A 15,878-nucleotide genomic window follows, 5' to 3' on the forward strand; every position below is an offset into this window, starting at 1 on the left:
GACACTGTGCCTATGATACCATCTGTGTGTTTTTCTGTGTGCTTTCCTTGATGGGAAAGGTTAAAAAAAGCTGGAGTGAGCCTTGAGGTGTGAAAGGAAACAGTGTTGTGTTGGGGAGGTGAATGTGGCAGTAAGTTGGGCCTGTCTGTGTCCTGGTGTAAAGAGTATTTTGGCAGTGATCCTCCAAGTGAAACACACTATGGCCTGGCCATATGTCGTGGGGAGGGTGACTTTTAGCGGGAAGGAGTCTTCCCTGTGGGAAAAGGAGATGATGGGTAGAACACTGCATCACTAGGGAAGAACTGAATGCCTGCTTAGCTGTGGAGATCACATTTCCCATGGCAAGGTTTTGAAGATATAGATAGAAAACCTGAGAAGAGGCCCAGTGCACAAGGCTACTCTCCTGGGATACTCTCAGGGCCTCCAGATGTTCTAAATATCCTAGCAGCCTGTTTTTCTCCGTGGTATTACTGGTTTTGAAGATAACTGCTGCACATGCCATTAATCACTTTTATTTGAATCATTCTGTCAGCATTCTTGGAACGTCTCCTCAGTCTTGTGAGGCAGGGGAAAGAAGTGCTCTCTATATTAAAGATGTCAGCAAAGCTGATGTCACAGTAGAGGGCATGGGTTCCTTTGGTTTTCTTTCTTATCTATAGTGAAAAGGCTCACTCCTTGTTTCTTCCTTCTCTCATGCTGGCCATGTGTTTGGAACAGGGGATGAGATGCAGACTGCTGAATGTTGGCAGCTGTCAGTTGGCAGGATTTTGGGCAGTATTCCATGAGTGTGTAGGAAGGATTTTCCACAATCCTGACCTGAGGTTGGGGTTGAGAGAATGTCACCACCTTCAGATCTCGCTCCTGCTTCTGCTTTGATAGAGGTCTATGAGTGGGCACCACACAGTGCCCAGCATTTTCAAAGCTTTTGAAGAACATGAATTTGGTTTTATTTTTAATGTCCAGCATCCCACAAAGTTGGAGTTGATGTTACAGGTAAGTCACTCTTTAAGGAGGATGTGTTTGAGAGGCTGATGTACATTTGTTCCCATTCAATTGTGGTTTCTTCCTGTTGGATTAAATGAATGATGCCTGGATTAAAATGCCTGTAGGTTTGGAGCAGCAAAGCACCACTGCCTGCTCTTGTTCCCTTCCTGCTGCTGCCTGGATGTGGTTTTGCAGGTGGAAGCAAGGACAGATGAAGGAGGCTCCTTGATGCATTTCTTGGAGTAGCTATGTTGGGCACTGAGGGGATGTTCTCGGTGAAAACGCTGTGATGTTACCTTGGTGGCTTTTTTTTTGGCTGTGTGATGAGTCGATTGTGCTAATGAGTGACAGGTGTTCTGTGGGAACTAATACTCATGGGTATGGAGGTTCATGCTGTGTTGTTTCGGCAGAGCATGGCTGCCAGAAAGAAGCAGCAAGGGCTTTGCTTTCACTGAGCAGGTAGAAAATGAGGCCAGAAGAATGGCTTTTCATTGAAGTACATGAAAAGTGCTCAATAGCTGTGTTGACCACGTGCTTTTTCAGCTCTCTTGAAGGATTACTTGGCTGTAATGGATTTGAGTCCCTGAATTGAGATACTCCCCTGAATTATTTAGAGTCACTGCAGCTTGTTGGCTCAGATGTCAGTGTTGGGATTGTTTTTAAGAGGCTGGTGAATTCTCTTCTGTGATAGAAGATTGCAGACTTCTTCCAGCAGGGGAGGTGACTGAGCAATCTGTCTTCACAGATGGGAGGAAAGTAAGAATGTTTCTCTTTGAAGAGATTCAAGGCAGCAGGGAAGAGCTCTTGCCAGAGGGTATGTCTGTACTCCACTGCGAGAGTGATATAATCAGAGAGAAAACGTGTTGGTCTAGGAGAAGAAGCAGAGAAGAAGAATGGGTGGGGGGATGCAGCACAGAGAAAGAAGATGAGGAGAAAATGGTGAAAGAAAAGAAAGAAGTAAGGAGCAGGGCAGAGAAAGAAGAGCCAAACCTGCAATAGAGAAAGAAGGGAATAAACAGTCAACATGTTTACTAGAATGTAGATGAAAGTATCACTGTAAACAGAAATGTGCTGAAAGAAAGAGAAAGGAAGAAAGGAAGCAATGAAGGAAGATGAAAAGAAGCAGAAAAAACAAGAAGCTATAAAGATGATGAGCAGGGTGCATGAATGTTACCTTGCAGAAGAATCCAGAAGGAAAGAAAAAAGGCAATGAATATATGCAAAGAAGAAAGAAAGCATAGAAGGGTAGAAGTAAAGAGCTGATGGAAGATTGAAGGATAGAAGGAAGCAAGCAATTACGAAAGGAAGCTGACAAAGAAAAACCAAGAGACCAGTACAGGAGATGGCAAACCCGCACCGACGTCGATTTTAAATAAGGGGATGCGTCAGTCTGGCGTCCCCGCGATGCCGCAGGTGACGGGGAGCTCTCATAAGGGGAAAGGAGAGAGAAGGGGCATAATGAGTAGGGCAGGGCAAGAACCGAAAGGAGAAGAAAAATAAGGAAGAAGAGAAGGATGAAAGAAAATAGTGGAGAAAGAAGATGGGGAAGAGAAAAGAAAACATGAAAGAGAAGAAAGGAAGAGAAAAAAAAGTAGAAAAAAAAATAAAAAAACGACAGACACGAATAAAAAGTAGTAACTGCTGGAAGAAAGGAGAAAAGAAGAAAGAAAAAGGAAGAAATAAAGAGCAAACAGTGAAGGAAAAATGAAAATAAATACTGGAAGAAAAAGAAAGGAACGCGAGGAGGAGGCGAGCGGGAGCTGAGCAGCCCGGGTTCGGAGGCTGGGACGTCAGGAAGCGTGAGAGGCGTTGGAGCAGCACACGGTGTCGCTGCAGGCTCAGGAACGGAGTGTCGGCGGCTCCGCCCCGGTGCGAGCGGCGGAGAGCCCGGCTGTGAGCGCGGGGGGGGCGGCGGAGGCCGAGCAGGAGAGCCGGTGCATCCGGGCGGCGGCGGGGAACCGTGCGGGGCCCGAGCCGGTATCGGAGGCGGCAGAGGTGATGGAGATGGGTGTGCGTCGTGGTGCCTTGTTGCAGGTGCTGATGCTGCAGTTGGCCTGGGCGCTGGTCGGCGGGCAGGTGCGGTACTCGGTGCCGGAGGAAGCCAAGGCCGGCACGGTGGTGGGCCGGCTGGCGCAGGACCTGGGCCTGGAGGCGGGCGAGCCGGAGGCGCGGCGGCTGCGGCTGGTGTCGCAGGGCCGGCGGGCGAGCGTGGAGGTGAGCGGGGCGAGCGGGGCGCTGGTGGTGAGCTCGCGGCTGGACCGGGAGGAGCTGTGCGGGAAGAGCGCGCCGTGCTCCCTGCGGCTGGAGGTGCTGGTGGAGCGGCCGCTGCGCGTTTTCCACGTGGAGCTGGAGGTCACCGACATCAACGACAACGCCCCGATCTTCCGTGTGAATGAAGAAGCTTTTACAATCGCGGAATTGTCTCTGCCGGGGTCTCGGTTCCCACTGGAGGGCGCGTCGGATGCAGATGTCGGAGCCAACGCTCAGCTCTCCTATAGCCTAAGCCCGAACGAGCACTTCTCACTTGATCATCACGGAAATAATGACCAGAGCTCGTCTTTGGCTTTGGTTTTAACGAAACCTCTGGACCGCGAGACGATGCCGATTCATCATATGATGCTGACGGCGACGGACGGGGGCCGTCCACCACTGATGGGCACTGTGAAGCTCGTGATCTCAGTGCTGGATGTGAATGACAACGCGCCCCAGTTCAATCATTCTGTATATAAAGTGAAGGTGTTGGAGGGTTCAGAGCCCGGCACTCAGTTAATCACACTCAATGCCACGGATTTGGACGAAGGAGTTAATAGTGAAGTTATATATGTATTTAGTAGGCACGCATCTGCAGAAGTTAAAGAAATGTTTAGTATTGACGAAGACAAAGGAGAAATGAGGCTTCGGGGATATTTAGACTACGAAGAAAAGGATAGTTACGAGATCGCAATAGAAGCAAGAGACAAAGGCTTCCCGCCGCTGTCGGGTCACTGCAAAGTTGTGGTGGAGGTGCTGGACGTGAACGACAACGCGCCGGAGGTGTGGGTGACGTCGCTGTCGGTGCCGGTGCCGGAGGACGCGGCGGTGGGGACGGTGGTGGCACTGCTGAGCGTTTCGGACCGGGATTCGGGGGCGAACGGGCGCGTGCGCTGCACGTTGTGGCCGCCGGCGCCGTTCGGTCTGGTGTCGACGTTCGCGGGCTCGTACTCGCTGGTGCTGCGGGAGGCGCTGGACCGGGAGCGGGTGTCGGAGTACGAGGTGGAGGTGCGGGCGGAGGACGGCGGGGCGCCGCCGCTGCATGCCAGCCGGGGTCTGCGTGTGCCGGTATCGGACGTGAACGACAACGCGCCGGCGTTCGCGCAGGCTGTGTACACGGTGCTGGCGCGGGAGAACAACGCGGCGGGCGCGGAGCTGGCGCGGCTGTGGGCGAGGGACCCGGACGAGGCGGACAACGGGCGCGTGAGCTACTCGGTGTCGGAGAGCGGCGGCGGGGCGGCGGTGTCGGGCGGCGGGTGGCGTCCGGCGTCGAGCTACGTGTCGGTGGACGCGGAGAGCGGGCGTCTGTGGGCGCTGCAGCCGCTGGACTACGAGGAGCTGCAGGTGCTGCAGTTCGAGGTGCGGGCGGTGGACGCGGGGGAGCCGGCGCTGTGCGGCAACGCCACGGTGCAGCTCTTCGTGCTGGACGAGAACGACAACGCGCCGGTGCTGCTGCCGCCTGCCGGGGGCGGTCCGGGCGCCGGGGCCGCGGGCTCGGCGGCGTCGGGTGCGGGCTCGGCAGAGCTGTGGGCGTGGGCGACGTGGGGTGCGCCGGCGGGGCAGGTGGTGGCGAAGATCCGCGCGGTGGACGCGGACTCGGGCTACAACGCGTGGCTGCGCTACGAGCTGTGGGAGCCGCGGGGCAAGGGCCCGTTCCGCGTGGGGCTTTACAGCGGCGAGGTGAGCACGGCGCGGGCGCTGGAGGAGGCGGACGGCCCGCGGCAGCGCTTGGTCATCGTGGTGCGGGACCACGGCGAGCCGGCGCGCTCGGCCACGGCCACGCTCAGCGTGTCGCTGGTGGAAGGCTCTGAGGCGGCGCTGGCTGCCGTTAGCTCGGGCTCTTTGGGGGCGGGGCTGCGGCCGGCGGAGGACGGCGCATTGGCTGCGGCATCGGCGACGACGACAACGAACGTGTGGCTGGTGGTGGCCATCTGCGCGGTGTCGAGCCTGTTCCTGCTGGCGGTGGTGCTGTATGGGGCGGCGCGGTGGGCGCCGCGGGCGGCCGTGCTGTCGGGTCCCGGTCCAGCCACGCTCGTGTGTGCCAGTGAAGTGGGGAGCTGGTCGTACTCGCAGCGCCAGAGCCGAAGCCTGTGTGTGGGGGACGGTGCGGGCAAGAGCGACCTGATGGTTTTCAGCCCCAACTTCCCTCCGCCGGCGGGTTCTGCGGCGAAGGAGACGCATCCGGAGGCACCCGCTCTGCTGGAGACGGTCAGTGGCGCTCCCTTTCTTCCTCCCTCCCTTCCTCGTTTCTCGCCCCTTCCGCCGACGTCTTTTTCCCCCTGTTGCCCTTTTAGCCCGCTCTCCCACCAGGCAGGCCCTCCTGTGAGCCGGGCTCAGCCCACCGGGTCCTAATGTCGGTGGGTGTTGGCACAGTGCTTGATGCTCTTCTGTACACCTTGCATCTGCCTCTGTCGTGGCTGGAACACCCCATCTTTTGCTGGTGGGAAGAGAAATGTCTCCCCTAGAAGTAAATCCTTTGTGTTATGTGTGTTACTTGTCAAAAACCTGTCCTCTTGTGCTGTGATTGTATCCTTCAAGAGAAGTGGTGCCTATTGACAATTGGGGCTTCAGATGTTTATCTGTGGTGGACTTTCTCCATTTTAATTTCTTCATCAGAGTCATAATGAAATTTGAGAAGGCTTTGTAGAGTTTATCCATGTTCTTTTGCAAGGTTGTTGTAACTCTACTTGGTAGAATAAAGTTTGCAGGCAGAGGACTGTGAACCACTGCAGGTGTCAGAAATGGGAAGTTTCTTTTTGTATTTCTGCACCCTTGAATCATATTGTAGATTTCCACTCCTTATTCTTAAGTCACACTGTCCTGTTTGGATGGTGTTCCAATACTTGTATCATCAGCATTGACATCCTCATGGAATTGGAAAACCTTCACTTAAAAAAACCCTGAAACAATTTCTATTATACATTTGGTGGCATCCATTGCAGTGTTGTGATTGTCAGCATTTTGGGCTGTTCTCTCTCAGAAGGAAATCAAAGCCCATTGCTATCACAACTAATCCGACACCATTTTTACAAATACACGTGTAACATTTCAGAGGTGTAACAGAGCTCCCAGGTGTGGATCAGTTCTGTCTGAGATAACAGAACTTGAAGAGTCAACTACAGCGAGTCTGCTGAACACAGAGGTACTGGCTGTACGTTTTTTATGGTGCTCTCATTCATGGCAACAATTGTGAATTTCTATTACTGACCAGTGAAGTGATGTGACATACACTGTAGTCTCTGATGTTCTTTCAATATCTGCATCAGCAGCCACACACTTACAAAACAAAAAACCAAACAAACAGAACCTGCCCAGTAACAAACCCCTAAATGCAAATTTTCCTACAGAACCAGTATAATCTATTACACTGAATTGCTTGTCCACATTTGGGTTGTTCTATCACAGCATGAAATCAATGCCATTGCAATGTAGAGCTGCTCTGATATCATCTTCTAAATGTGTGATGTGGGTTTCACACAGTCTGTATGATATGATTGGTTTGGGGTTTTTTAAAGTGCTCTCATTTTTTGGAAGGGTCCACAAATGCTGGGGTGAGGCCTGAGTTGGGGAAATGAACAGAGGCACGTCAGGGAGGTGAATGTTGCAGTGGCTCTGAGCAGGGCCTTTGCACCTCATGATATTAAGGGTGATCTTGAGAAGTGGCAAGACTTTCCTGAAATGGAAATCCTTGAGAAGACCATGGGCCATGTAATAAGACAGTAATGACAGACAACAGCATGCTTGTTCTGAGAATGCATGTCCCAGACTAGGGAGTGACCTGAATAAAACATGAAGGAACAGGCTATTCCATTCCAAGATCCTTTCCCAGTCTCCCATCTTGCCTGGAGTTGGAGGCCTTCTGGATCTTGTGATAGTGTGTGATATTAAAATGCCTATAATGTCTTTTGAGTTTGTGAATATCTCTCAGCAGGGACAGTGCTCTGTGTTTCTGCTGGCTGAGGTAGGGAATGTGTTGGGTAAGAATTGGTGGGATGCTGCCTGCTGAATACTGTCTGATGAATCTTTTCGCTCCTATTTTGAGGCAGTTGTGGGAAGTGAATGTTTTAAGCTGCTGTCCTTGTATAGTGGTGGGCATCTACAGCATTTCTACAGGTCTTGATGTTGTTGTGATGGTTTTTTGGTCTTGCTGAGGCAGGATGACACAGTACACATAATGAGGTGGGTATAATCTATATGTGTTCGACTTCGCCTCCTTGTGTACCTGCACCGTCAGCCTTGGTAGAGGTGGTGTATCCTGTTGTCACATGTGGCTCATTCTGATGTCTGGACGTACATGCCCAGCTCTGGTTTTCTAGCATTTAATGTGGTTCTCTTGAAGAATAAGATCCGTGTGGCCTGGGACCACAGGTGTCAGAGCTCTAATCCAAACTTTTTTAAGAACTCAGTTTCAGTTTGAACCTTAGTGTGCAGAAAAGGCATTGCTCCATATGTTCTGGTGCCAAACATTAGGGAAGCTGAGTATGTGCAAAGTCCTGGGACATAGTCTCAGAGAGGTATTTAGAGCTGGGGCATATTGTTTTGGTGGAGCAATGTCTGGGTACTGTGGCAGTGATGGTACTGAGTTGGGCCTAGGTCTGCATCACGAGGTGCATGACCTTGAGCAAGGAAGAGTGTTGCCTGAGAGAAATGGAGATGCTGGGAGAATGCATTCTGTGTCACTGGGGAAGAACTGGAGAATGTCTGCTTGGCTATGGAGATTGCATTTCCCAGGGCACAGGATAGAGGATGCCAATACATAACTTTGAGAAAAGGCGTGGTGCAAAAGGCTGCTCTCCTAGAATCCTTTCAGGGCCTTCAGAAATTCTATATATCATCGCAGCCTGGTGTTTCTCTGGTATTACTGCTTTTGAAGATAACTGCTGTACATGCCTTTAATAATTTGTTTTAGGTGTGGAATGTCATTGGTCAAACAGAAATTTGAATCATTCTGACAGCCTTCTCAGAATGTCTCCTTGTTCATCTCCCTGGTCTTTGTCTTGTGAGGGAGGAGAAGTGCTCTCCTTCAGCAAACCTGGCTTTTCATTGTGCTAACATGGGTTCCTTTTGTTTTCTTCTCATGTCTATAGCAAAAATGCCTACCACTTTGTTTTTTTCTTCTGTCATGTTGGCCGTGTGTTGGGAGCAGGGAATGAGATGCAGACTGCTGAATTTTGTCAGCTATCAGGTGACAGGTTTTGTGGCAATATTCATGAATGTGTGGGAATGTTTTTCCACTCTCCTGATGAGGATGATGTTGAAATAATATTTGTAGCTTTCAGGTCTCTCTCCTATTTCACCTTTGATAGAGGTGCATGAGGGAGGACCACACATGATTTTCAAAGCTTTTGAAGAACATGATTACTTTTTTTCTGCCCAATACCCCCCACATTTGCAGGTAACATTGCAGGTAAGTCAATTGTTCATGAGGATGTATTTGAGAAGCTGATATACTTTCATACCCATTCACTTGTGGCTTCTTCCTTTTCAATCGACTGAGTGCTGCTTGGGTTGGAATGCCTGTAGGTTTGGAGCAACAAAGCACCACTGCCTACTCTTGTTCCTTTCTTGCTGCTGCCTGGCAGAGGTTGAGCAGGTGGAAGCTGGGACAGATGGATGAGGGACCTTGATGGATTTCTTGGAGTAGATGTGCTGTGAGTAGGTGAGTAGATGTGATTACTGATTTGTACTGATTGAATGGTATTCCATGGGAACTAACACTTACAGGTATGGAGGTTCCTCCTGTGGTTTTTTGGCAGAGCATGGCTGCCAGAAAGGAGAAGCAGGAGCTTGACATTCACTGTACAGGTAGAAAATGAGGCCAGATAAACAGCTTATCATTGAGGCATATGAAGACTGCTCGGGAGTTGTTGTAGCCCCCTACTTTTTGAGTTTTTGTTGAAGATTGTTGTGCTTGGTTGTGGTGGATTTCAGTTCCTCAATGACAGACTCACCTGAGATATTAAGAGTCATTAGAACCTGTTTACTCAGATGTCAGTGTTTGTTTAATTTTTAGAAAATGGTGGATTCTCTTCCTTGAGAGAAGAGTGTCATCTGCTTCTAGAAGAGGAACGGACTGTGTAGTCTGTCTGTCTTTAGAGACTAGAGGAGAGCAGAAAGGTAGTTCCTTGTCTGGAGAGATAGAAGGCAGCAGGGAGGAGATATTACCAAAGGGTATGTCTTTGCTCCATGGCAAGAGTGATGTAATCATAGAGAAAATATGTTGGTTTAAGAGACAAACCAGAGAAGAAGAAGGCATTGGGGGAGTGGTGCAGGATAGAAAAGAGAAGACAAGAGAAGGGAATGAGCAGTGCAGAGAATGGATCCATCTCTGACGGTGTCCGCCGCAGCGCCAGACCCAGTGGAGAAACTGTAATTGGGGATAAAGGAGAGAGAAGAGTGAGAAGGGAAAGAGGTGTAAAGAGCAAGGCAGGGCAAGAACGGAAAGGAAATCGAAGAGAATAAAGAGATGGAAGGAAGAATAACAAAAGGGAAGAAAGATAAAGGAAGACGAAAAAGGAAAAAAAAAAAGGAGGAATGATAAAGGAAAAGAAGAAAAGGACAATAATGAGGAAAAGAAGAACGAGTGACACAAATAGAATCATAGAATCAGAGAATAACAATCATAGAATAAAATGACATAACTGTGGGAAGACAGAAAACTTAAAAAAGAATAAGAGAAGTGAAGAGAAAAATGAATAAGGAAAAGAAAGACTGTACGGAAAGGGAAACTGAAGAAGAAGCAAGAGGAGCAGCCCGGGTCCGGAGAATTGGGCGGTGTCAGAAAGCTTGTGAGGCGTTGGAGCAGCACACGGTGTCGCTGCAGGCTCAGAAACGGCGTATCGGCGGCTCCGCCCCGGTGCGAGCGGCTGAGAGCCCAGCTGTGAGCGTTGGGGTGGGCGAGGCGCGGACTGGGCAGGAAAGCCAGCGCATCCGAGCGGCGGCGGGGAGCAGTGCGGGGCCCGGAACGGTGCCAGCGGCTGCACCGGCGATGGAGATGGCTGTGTGTCGTGGTGCCTTGTTGCGGGTGCTGGTGCTGCAGTTGGTCTGGGCGCTGGTCGGCAGTCAGGTGCGGTACTCGGTGCCGGAGGAAGCCAAGGCCGGCACGGTGGTGGGCCGGCTGGCGCAGGACCTGGGCCTGGAGGCGGGCGAGCCGGAGGCGCGGCGGCTGCGGCTGGTGTCGCAGGGCCGGCGGGCGAGCGTGGAGGTGAGCGGGGCGAGCGGGGCGCTGGTGGTGAGCTCGCGGCTGGACCGGGAGGAGCTGTGCGGGAAGAGCGCGCCGTGCTCCCTGCGGCTGGAGGTGCTGGTGGAGCGGCCGCTGCGCGTCTTCCATGTAGAGCTGGAGATCACCGACATCAACGACAACACCCCAGTCTTCCCCGCCGTCCGGAAAAACCTCAGCATCGCGGAATCGTTGCTGCCGGGGTCTCGGTTCCCGCTGGAGGGCGCGTCGGATGCAGATGTCGGAGCTAATGCGCAGCTCACCTATAGCCTCAGCCCCAGCGAGTATTTTGGAGTAGAGGAAGAAAACAGTAACTCGCGCAGTAAATCCCTGTTTCTGGTGCTCACGAAAGCTCTGGACCGCGAGACGATGCCGATTCACCGTCTCGTGCTAACGGCGACAGACGGGGGCCGTCCGGCGCTGACAGGCACTCTGGAGCTACTGCTTATAGTGCTGGACGTGAATGACAATGCGCCCCAGTTCAACCAGTCTGTGTACAGCGCAGTTTTACCTGAAGACGCCTTGGAGGGGACGTTGGTGGCTCGTGTAAGCGCAACTGATCCGGACTTAGGAGTATATGGAGAAATGATTTATGAAATAGATACTATTGTTCCTCCCTCGGCGTCAGCTGCATTCAGAATAGATATGAAGAGCGGGGAGATCAGGCTGACAGGCGCCCTGGACTTTGAGACAGTTGCTTTATACAACCTGCACATTAAGTCCAAAGATCAGGGCAGTCCCCCACTGTCGGGACACTGCAAGGTGGTGGTGGAGGTGCTGGACGTGAACGACAATGCGCCGGAGGTGTGGGTGACGTCGCTGTCGGTGCCGGTGCCGGAGGACGCGGCGGTGGGGACGGTGGTGGCTCTGCTGAGCGTGTCGGACCGGGACTCGGGGGCGAACGGGCGCGTGCACTGCACTGTGTGGCCATCGGCGCCGTTCGGTCTGGTGTCGACGTTCGCGGGCTCGTACTCGCTGGTGCTGCGGGAGGCGCTGGACCGGGAGCGAGTGTCGGAGTACGAGGTGGAGGTGCGGGCAGAGGACGGCGGGGCGCCGCCGCTGCGCGCCAGCCGGGGTCTGCGTGTGCCAGTGTCGGACGTGAACGACAACGCGCCGGCGTTCGCGCAGGCCGTGTACACGGTGCTGGCGCGGGAGAACAACGCGGCAGGCGCGGAGCTGGCGCGGCTGTGGGCGAGGGACCCGGACGAGGCGGACAACGGGCGCGTGAGCTACTCGGTGTCGGAGAGCGGCGGCGGGGCGGCGGTGTCAGGCGGCGGGTGGCGTCCGGCGTCGAGCTACGTGTCGGTGGACGCGGAGAGCGGGCGTCTGTGGGCGCTGCAGCCGCTGGACTACGAGGAGCTGCAGGTGCTGCAGTTCGAGGTGCGGGCGGTGGACGCGGGGGAGCCGGCGCTGTGCGGCAACGCCACGGTGCAGCTCTTCGTGCTGGACGAGAACGACAACGCGCCGGTGCTGCTGCCGCCTGCCGGGGGCGGTCCGGGCGCCGGGACCGCGGGCTCGGCCGCGTCGGGTGCGGGCTCGGCAGACCTGTGGGCGTGGGCGTCGTGGGGTGCGCCGGCGGGGCAGGTGGTGGCAAAGATCCGCGCTGTGGACGCGGACTCGGGCTACAACGCGTGGCTGCGCTACGAGCTGTGGGAGCCGCGGGGCAAGGGCCCGTTCCGCGTGGGGCTGTACAGCGGCGAGGTGAGCACGGCGCGGGCGCTGGAGGAGGCGGATGGCCCGCGGCAGCGCTTGGTCATCGTGGTGCGGGACCACGGCGAGCCGGCGCGCTCGGCCACGGCCACGCTCAGCGTGTCGCTGGTGGAGGGCTCTGAGGCGGCGCTGGCTGCCGCGGGCTCGGGCTCTTTGGGGGCGGGGCTGCGGCCGGCGGAGGGCGGAGCATTGGCTGCGGCATCGGCGACGACGACGACGAATGTGTGGCTGGTGGTGGCCATCTGCGTGGTGTCGAGCGTGTTTCTGCTGGCGGTGGTGCTGTATGGGGCGGCGCGGTGGGCGCCGCGGGCAGCTGTGCTGTCGGGTCCCGGTCCGGCCACGCTCGTGTGTGCCAGCGAAGTGGGGAGCTGGTCGTACTCGCAGCGCCAGAGCCGAAGCCTGTGTGTGGCGGACGGTGCGGGCAAGAGCGACCTGATGGTTTTCAGCCCCAACTTCCCTCCGCCGGCCGGTTCTGCGGCGAAGGAGACGCATCCGGAGGAGCCTGCTCTGCTGCAGAGGGTCAGTGGCGATCCCTTCCTGCCTTCCTCGCCTCTCTCTCTTCCCCCAATGCCTTCTCTTCCTGTTGCCCTTCTCGTCCATCTGCCCGCTGTGAGCCTGCTTTGAGCCAGGCTCAGCCCCTGTGTCCTCATGGCGGTGGATGCTGTGCAGGAATCTTGGCATCTGCCTCTGTATGCTGAATGAAGTACCCCAGCTCTTTTTGATGGCTGTGAAGGGAAAGATCTCTCCTAGAAGGCAATTCCTGGTCTTATATGGGGTGTCTTATTGTCTTCTTTGATTCTCCTCTGAAGAGTGGTGACACCAGGTGACATTTGGGATTTCAGGAGTTTCCCTACCTGTGGTGGATTTCCTCCATTTTAATTCCCTGACCAGATTCATGATGAAATTAGGGTAGGCATTTTAGTGTTCTTTAGCAAGGATGTTGTAACTCTGCTCGGTACCGTAAAATATTCGGTCAGAGGACTGTGAACCACCATAGGTGTCAGAAGCAGGAAGTTTTTGTATATATTTCTGCCTCTCCCTCCCTTACTGCCCCCCATCATGCTTTAGATTTGTGTTTCTGGCCTGTTTGGATGGTCTTTCAGTATTTGTATCATCAGCATCGACAGCTTCAAGGAAGTACTGGAAACCTTCTCTTATACGGACTCCAAACTCTTCTCTACGTTAGGTAGCATTGTAATTTTGTGCTGTGCTCATGATAATTCGTGTTCTTATCTCAAAGAAGGAAATCAGTGCCCACTTCCAACAGAGCTGTGCTGACGCTGTCTCTAGAAATACATGTGTAACATTTCAGAGGTGTAACACAGGTCCTAGGTGGATCAGTTCCATCTGGGATAACAGAACTTGAAGGGTCAACTACAGAGAGTCTGCTGAACACATATGATATGACCAGTATGTTTTTTCTGTGGCTCTCACTGATGGCAACAGTTATTGATTTGATCTCCTAACCAGTGAAGCGGCATGACATACACTGTGCCACTTTGATATTCTTTCAATATTTGCATCAACAGCCAGACACTAAAAATTAAAAAACCAAACAGAACCACCCAGATAACAAACCCCTAAATCCAAATTGTCCTATAGAACCAGTATCATCTTTTACATTGCGGGACTTGTCAGTGTTTGGGTTGTTCTGTCATAGAACGTAATGAATTCCACTGCAATGCAGAGCTTTTCTGTCACCACCTTTTGTGCCCTGCACGCAGTCTGTGTGATACAATTGGTTTGGGATTATTTTTTAATTGCTGTCATTGTTTGGAAGGGTCCACAAATGCTGGAGTCAATCCTCAGCTGAGGAAGAGAACACTGTCAGAGAGGTGAATGTGGCAATGGCCCTGAGTAGGGCCTTGGCACCTCATGATAGGAAGGGTGACCTTGAGAAACAGGAAGACTTGCCTGAACTAGAAATTTTTGGAAGGATCACTGGCCATGTAGTAAAGCAATAATTGGAGATGACGTATGTGTCCTGAGAATGCATGTCCCAGACTGGGGAGTGTGATATGCTCAAAGGAAAGCATGAAGCAGGAAAGGCACATACTGTTCTTGCCCAGGATCCTTTCCCAGGCTCCCAGCATGGCTGGAGTTGTAAGCCTTGTGGATCTTGTGATAATGTGTTATACTGAATCACCAACATTGTCTTTTGAGTTTATGAATATCTCCCACCAGGGACAGTTCTTTGTACTGCTGCTGCCTAGCATAGGGAATGTGTTGGGTAAGAGTTGGTGGGATGTTGCCTGCTGAATACTATCTGATGAATCTTTTTGCTCCTGATTTGGAAAGGTTGTTGTAGGAAGTTAATGTTTTAAGCTGCTGTCTTTGTATAGTGGTGGGCATCTACAGCATTTCTACAGGTCTTGATGTTGTTGTGATGGTTTTTTGGTCTTGCTGAGGCAGGATGACACAGTACACATAATGAGGTGGGTATAATCTATATGTGTTCGACTTCGCCTCCTTGTGTACCTGCACCATCAGCCTTGGTAGAGGTGGTGTATCCTGTTGTCACATGTGGCTCATTCTGATGTCTGGACATACATGCCCAGCTCTGGTTTTCTAGCATTTAATGTGGTTCTCTTGAAGAATAAGATCCGTGTGGCCTGGGACCACAGGTGTCAGAGCTCTAATCCAAACTTTTTTAAGAACTCAGTTTCAGTTTGAACCTTAGTGTGCAGAAAAGGCATTGCTCCATATGTTCTGGTGCCAATCACGAGGGAAGGTGAGTATGTGAAAAGACCCGGGTCATGGTTTGAGAGGGGTTTAGAGCTGGGGCATGTTTTTGTGGTGGAGCAATGTCCAGCTATTGTGGCAGTGATGGTACTGAGTAAGGCCTGTGTCAGCATCATGGGGAGCATGACCTTGAGCAGGGAAGACTATTGCCTGAGAGAAATGTTGATGCTGGGAAGAATGCCTGCTTAGCTGTGGAGATTGCATTCCCATGGCAGAGTATAGAGAATGCTGATAGATAACTCCAGAAGTTCTACATATCTTTGCAGCCTGGTGTTCTCAGTGGTATCACTGCTTTTGAAGATAACTGCTGAACATGTCTTTAATCATTTGGGGTTTGTGTGGAATGTCGGTGGTCAAACAGAAGCTTTGTAAAATTTGTTTTTCTGTTCTTAGCTTTATGAGGGAGAGGAAAGAGTTCTTTTCGTAATCAAGATGTCACCAAACCTGCTGGTGCAGTTGATTCACATGTTTCTTCTGTTTTCTTCTCTTGTCTGTAGTGAAAATGCCCATGCTTTGTTTATTCCTTCTCTCACATTGGCAATGTGTTGGAAACAGGGGATGAGATGGACACTGCTGAATGTTGGCAGCTGTCAGGTAGCAGGATTTTGGGTAATATTCATGAGTGTGATGGAAGGTTTTTCCACTCTCCTGAGCTGAGGATGTTGATAAGAGAATATCTGTAACTTTCAGGTCTCCCTCATTCTTCCTCTTTGATAGAGGTACATGAGAGAGCACCATACAATGTTGAGCATTTTTGAAGCTTTTGGAGAACATGAGTAATTTTTTCTGTCCAGCATCCCCTGAGATTGCAGCTCATGTTAAGGGACAAAGTCTCTCAAAAGCAATCATGCTTTCCTGAAAGCGTTTCTTTTTCTGAAGATGACTCCAGTGATGCTAGAGGTAAGTCACTTATTATAGAGAATGTGTTTGAGAGGCTGATGTACCTTTGTTGTAGTTCGGTTTTAGATTCTTC

At 52.1% G+C, this 15,878-nt stretch overlaps 2 pseudogenes across 2 annotated transcripts; both read left to right on the forward strand.

The window, feature by feature from the left end:
- Nucleotides 1–1,931: 1,931 nt before the first annotated feature.
- On the forward strand, nucleotides 1,932–5,586 carry LOC308225786 (protocadherin alpha-8 pseudogene; annotated as a pseudogene). Its single transcript has one exon. The product of its transcript is annotated as a protocadherin alpha-8 pseudogene (transcript).
- Nucleotides 5,587–10,084: 4,498 nt separating this feature from the next.
- On the forward strand, nucleotides 10,085–12,787 carry LOC308225787 (protocadherin alpha-10 pseudogene; annotated as a pseudogene). The gene has a single exon. The product of its transcript is annotated as a protocadherin alpha-10 pseudogene (transcript).
- Nucleotides 12,788–15,878: the final 3,091 nt, after the last annotated feature.

This window comes from Psittacula echo (genome assembly GCF_963264785.1).
Source record: "Psittacula echo genome assembly, chromosome: 11".
In the NCBI taxonomy this organism is placed as follows: Eukaryota; Metazoa; Chordata; class Aves; order Psittaciformes; family Psittacidae; genus Psittacula; species Psittacula echo.